The 6,103-nt window shown below is 36.0% G+C and overlaps 1 non-coding gene across 1 annotated transcript; it reads right to left on the bottom strand.

The window, feature by feature from the left end:
• Positions 1-1,649: 1,649 nt before the first annotated feature.
• LOC140876902 (small nucleolar RNA R71) lies at positions 1,650-1,755 on the bottom strand. Its single transcript, XR_012149130.1, has one exon. It is a non-coding gene; the product is annotated as a small nucleolar RNA R71 (small nucleolar RNA).
• Positions 1,756-6,103: the final 4,348 nt, after the last annotated feature.

Genomic DNA, 6,103 nt, shown 5'->3' with positions numbered 1-6,103 from the left:
TATTAGCGCTCCAGCGCTGCGCAGTCTCCAAAAATATGAAAAGTCTTTAATCGAGTTTTAAAAGATTTTATAACTTATTCTGGAGGATACGAGGGTTTAGAGAGTTTTCAGAGCATAGAGATGGCTATTGAGAGTTTTGAAGTGCACAAGAGCTCGAGAATTTGATACGAAGATAGAAGACGGCGACATCCGGCGACGGAAAAGCTTAATTTTACTTCGTTCTAGTTTTCCTTTAAACTCTATTTTTCTAGTTTGATGGATTATTTGAAGAACAAGTTTTGTTTGATCTTTGAATTTGTTATGAACTAATTTTTAGTCTAGAGGTAGACGGATCTTGACTGGAAACCATGATTGAGATATTTTGATTTATATATTTGAATTCTTCGCACAGTTTATTTGTGTTTTCCTGATTTTAATGCTTTCAATTTACTGACCATAGATTGAATGATATTTTATTTAGAATCTATCACTCGAGAGAGGAGATTTTGAATACGACATAGGAAAATACATCTTTGGTGTTTATATTGTTCGAGAGACATATAACTCCATAGAAGTCATTAGAAGAATTCTTGTGCTATTTACCGGATTTAATAATTGAACTTTGATAGAGATATTGAGTTTGTTATTGAATCCGAATTTCTGCTTGACACTCGAGAGAGGTAGTAGAAAATAATAGAGATTCTTGGCTAATAAACTAGAAGAATTGATAATTGAACAATCATTAGAAATAAATTGTGGTGAACAGTCAAGTGAAGTCGAACCTCTAGCATTCTTCGCTTATTGAATTTTTCTCTCGTGAACTCGTGGTTATTTAGTTTTGTTTCTTGCAAATTTTAGTTTTATAAAAATCAAACCATTTTCGTAGCTCTACATAGGATTAGGATTTTATTAGTTGCAAATATTTGATATAATATCATTTATTCATTCTCTGTGGGATCGACTTGGACTTAATTCCTATATTATAACTTGACATCGTGCGCTTGCGAGCAAAAAAACACGCAACAAATTTTTGGCGCCGTTGCCGGGGAATGAATTTTATTTGATTTATATTAAATTGTGCTAATTAGTCTTAATTTTGATTTAGAGCATTTTATTTTATTGTGTTTGTTCTAATTTTAAATCTTTCCTCTCTATGTAGTTTATGCGAAAAAGCCAAAGTTACGACTTACTGCTCTTTAATCCGGAAATTGAGAAAACTGCTAAAGCTTTGAGAAAAGCTAGAAGAGAAGAGTTGCAACAAATGGCTGAAGAAAGAGAAAGAGAAAGAGTTGTCAATAATGCCCCGGTGCCGATCAGAGATCACTTTCGACCGGTGATCAATACTCATTATTTTGGGATAGCTAGGCAGAATATCACAGCAAATAATTTTGAGTTGAAGCCAGCTCTGATTAATATGGTGCAGCAAAATCAGTTCAGGGGTGCAGCTACTGAAGATCCAAATTTGCATCTGCGTACTTTTCTGGAGATTGCTGACACAGTAAAGATTCATGGTGTTACTGAGGACACCATAAAACTACGATTGTTCCCGTTCTCTCTTAGGAACAATGCTCGTAGTTGGTTGCAATCACTACCTCTTGAAAGTATCACTACATGGGATGATATGGCTTCCAAATTTCTGGCTAAGTATTTTCCGCCTGCCAAGTCTGCCCAGCTAAAAATTGAGATCACTACTTTCAAACAGCAAGATTTTGAGCAGCTTTATGAAGCTTGGGAGCGGTACAAGGAGTTGCTTAGGAATTGTCCAAACAATAATTTTCCGGATTGGGAACAGATTGAGTTATTCTACAATGGTTTGAATGGGCCAACTCGTATTTCTGTGGATGCTGCAGCTGGAGGTTCAATATTTTCTAAATTTCCTGCACAGACTTATGATATGCTTGAGCAAATGACTGTTAACAGTTATCAGTGGCCGAGTGAGAGATCTGCAATAAGGAAGCCTGCTGGAATTCATGAGGTTGATGCATTCACTGCTTTGACTGCTCAGATGGCTACTATTTCTACATAGTTGGCTGCACTGACCAAAGGGAATCAAAGATCTAATGAGACAGCATCACTGGCGACTGCCGTAAATTCTGCTGATGGATTTGAGAGTATGGAGCAAGCTCAATATATGAACAACAGGAATTACAACAATTATCGAGGTAATCCTGTACCCAATCAGTATCATCCTAGTTTGCGTAATCATGAGAATTTTTCATATGCAAATAATAAGAATGTGTTGAATCCTCCACCGAGGTTCAATACTCAGAATGGTGAGGGTAAGGCATCGTTGGAAGATTTGGTGAGTAATTTTATTGCAGAATCATCCACAAGATTTAAGAGTAATGAAAATAGGCTTGATAGTATGGAGACACACTTGACCAATGTGAGCGCTTCTATGAAAAATCTTGAAACACAAATTGGTCAATTGGCGAATGCATTGAATAATCAGTAGAGAGGTGTGTTTCCTAGCAATACTGAGCTTAATCCAAGGGAGCAGTGCAAGGCTATCACCCTTAGAAGTGGTAAAGAACTTGGGGTTGATGACCCAAAGGAAGTAGATGATGAAGAGGCTGAAGAGATTGTGGTGGAGTCTGAAAAATCTGTTAGCAAAAATTCCAGCAATTCTGCAGTTGTGCCTGAGAAACCGCCTGTACCAAAAGCTATTATGCCATATCCTCAGCGGTTCAAGAAGAAAGCGTTGGATGAGAAGTTTTCTAAGTTTCTTGACATCTTCAATAAAATTCATATTAATATTCCATTCGCTGATGCTTTGGAGCAGATGCCGCATTATGCAAAATTCTTGAAGGAGGTGATGTCTAAGAAGAGGAAGCTGGAGGAGTTCGAGACTGTCAACCTGACTGAAGAGTGCAGTGCTATCCTGCAAAAGAAGCTACCACAAAAATTAAAAGATCCAGAGATTTTTACGATTCCTTGCATTATTGGTTCTTCTAATTTTAATAAAACACTTTGTGATTTAGGAGCTAGCATTAACTTAATGCCTTTGTCTGTTTTCAAAAGTTTGGGACTTGGAGAGGTGAAAACCACGACAATCGCATTGCAGCTAGCTGACAGATCTATCAAATATCCGTTTGGAATCATTGAGGATGTACTGGTAAAAGTAGATAAATTTATTTTTCCTGCGGATTTTGTTGTGCTAGATATGGAGGAGGATGCAAATATGCCATTGATTTTGGGGAGACCGTTCTTGGCTACTGCTGAAGCCAAGATGATGTGAAGAAAGGTGAGTTTACGATAGGAGTTGATGGTGAGAAGGTGATCTTTAATGTTTATAAGGAGGTAAAAAATTCATCCACGGAAAAAGTGTTCATGATTGAACAATCAAAGAAGAAGGAATGTTGCTGCAAAGTTGTTAGTGCGGTAGATTCAAAGAAGAATGATCCCAAGGTGCCAAAGAAGAAGAAGAAAACGAAGAAGAAATCAAAGTTTAAAAATGTTGTTGAATATATTTGGAGGGTGAAAGCGAAAGGGAAGACCCTCAACAAAGCGGAACCGGGCTAGAATTGGAATACAGTCGGGCTATGGACTATAAACTAAGCGCTTCTTGGGAGGCAACCCAAGCTAGTTTTTATGCATTTTTTATTTTCTTTTAGTTGTTTTTGTTTTTATTTTTATCATGAAGAAACTAGACATTAATAATGATTTTGAATTGTGTAGGTTAAAAAATATGGAGCTGAAAGAGTTTAGGAGTCACCCCTGATGAAGAGTTTTGAGTGATTAAGATGGTGCTGAGTACTGACGCTTGGTGCCTAAGGTATGTGTCCCTTGAATACTGTACATTGAGGACAATGCACAATTTAAGTTTGGGGGGGTGTTTAAAAATTATGAAAATTTGAAATTTTTTATGAGTTAGTTGGAGTTGAAGGCATGATGTTGTAATTGTGTTGGCCTATGATGAAAATAAATTTTGTGTGCTGAAAAAGTTTATGTTAGCTATATTTAATCTTGAGTTCTCACATTTATGCACGAATTCCATGATTTTCAATACTCCTAGCAATTAGAAAAAAATTATGTGGATTTGTGATGTGGATTACAGGATTTGATTCTTAACTCTTGTGATTTTTATTTGAAACTGAGGTAGATTTTTAAGATCACAGAAGTGATTTAGGCGTTTTTTTCCGAATTTATTGAGTTTTTTTAGCCATTCTATATTCATGAAAAATCCAAAACAAATTGAGTAGCTAAAAAAGTTCAAAGAAAAGTAATGGCGGAAAAAGTAAGGTGAGGGGAGGCCTTGAAAAGAAAAAAAATGGATTGAAATTCTAGTCCAAATACAAGGCATAAAGATGGAGATGTATGGAGTAGAAGAAAGCCAAGACTAATGTCTGACAATGCAAATAAAAAAATTTTAGCTACTCATAATCCTGCACAAATTGAAAATATTCAATTCCCTTTGCTTTGCATCATGAGTCCTTGTTTGCATTGATATATATATGGATGTTTATCTCCTGCTGATTAAGCTTGAGCCTAATGTTAACCGAAAAAGTCCTGTTGATCTGTGTGAGTAAAAGTTGAACTTGGTTGAGAGTATTTTGAAACTTGAGGGCGGAGTTAATGATTTTATAAAGCTTACGGATTGCATGATTTTACCGAAAGTTAGGTGGGTAGATGAGATTGTAAAATCACACACACGAGAAATCTTGAGAAAATTAGCGGGCATGTGTATTGAATCTTGAAATGTAAAAATTCAGAGGTCGGCTATATTGCTCATTACTGTTTTGCTCGGGACTAGCAAAAGTCTAAGTTTGGGGGGATTTGATAAGTGCATTTTATGCACTTAATTTATATATGATTTGACTTGGATTTTGTGATGTATCGAGTGAATATTATGCGTATTTGTTGTTGTTTTTGTGAGTTGCAAGGATTTGAAGAAAAGTAGCAAGAAGAAGCGGAAAGCCGAATTACGGGACAACAAACTTCAGAAAATTACTGGGAATGTTACAGACACCTAAATCCAATCTTCACTGTTCAAATTGAATTTTAGGATGTTTTAAAGTTGCTTTCAAAATTTCAGCTCGATCCAACGGCTAGAACTTAAATTATGATTTTTACAAAAATGCTGCGCAGATGGTGAAATGGAAGAACAAGTAGCGCCCCAGCTCTAGTTTTCCCACGCTCCAGCGCCCGTAAATTCATGTCCAGAGCGCCCCAGCGCCGTCTTTTGAGCGCGCCAGCGCTAGACGTCCGTCATTGAAAAATAAAATACGAAACTTGAGCGCCATAGCGCCGAATTATTAGCGCTCCAGCGCTGCGCAGTCTCCAAAAATATGGAAAGTCTTTAATCGAGTTTTAAAAGGGATTTTATGACTTATTCTGGAGGATACGAGGGTTTAGAGAGTTTTCAGAGCATAGAGATGACTATTGAGAGTTTTGAAGTGCACAAGAGCTCGAGAATTTGATACGAAGACAGAAGACGGCGGCATCCGGCGACGAAAAAGCTTAATTTTACTTCGTTCTAGTTTTCCTTTAAACTCTATTTTTCTACTTTGATGGATTATTTGAAGAACAAGTTTTGTTTGATCTTTGAATTTGTTATGAACTAATTTCTTAGTCTAGAGGTAGATGGATCTTGACTGAAAACCATGATTGAGATATTTTGATTTATATATTTGAATTCTTCGCACAGTTTATTTGTGTTTTCCTGATTTTAATGCTTTCAATTTACTGACCATAGATTGAATGATATTTTATTTAGAATCTATCACTCGAGAGAGAGATTTTGAATACGACATAGGAAAATACATCTTTGGTGTTTATATTGTTCGAGAGACATATAACTCCATAGAAGTCATTAGAAGAATTCTTGTGCTATTTACCGGATTTAATAATTGAACTTTGATAGAGATATTGAGTTTGTTATTGAATCCGAATTTCTGCTTGACACTCGAGAGAGATAGTTGAAAATAATAGAGATTCTTGGCTAATAAACTAGAAGAATTGATAATTGAACAATCATTAGAAATAAATTGTGGTGAACAGTCAAGTGAATTCGAACCTCTAGCATTCTTCGCTTATTGAATTTTTTTCTCGTGAACTCGTGGTTATTTAGTTTTGTTTCTTGCAAATTTTAGTTTTATAAAAATCAAAACATTTTCGTAGCTCT

This window comes from Henckelia pumila, chromosome 1, assembly GCF_033568475.1.
Source record: "Henckelia pumila isolate YLH828 chromosome 1, ASM3356847v2, whole genome shotgun sequence".
Classification (NCBI taxonomy): Eukaryota; Viridiplantae; Streptophyta; class Magnoliopsida; order Lamiales; family Gesneriaceae; genus Henckelia; species Henckelia pumila.
This window is presented reverse-complemented; position numbering and strand designations above follow the sequence as displayed.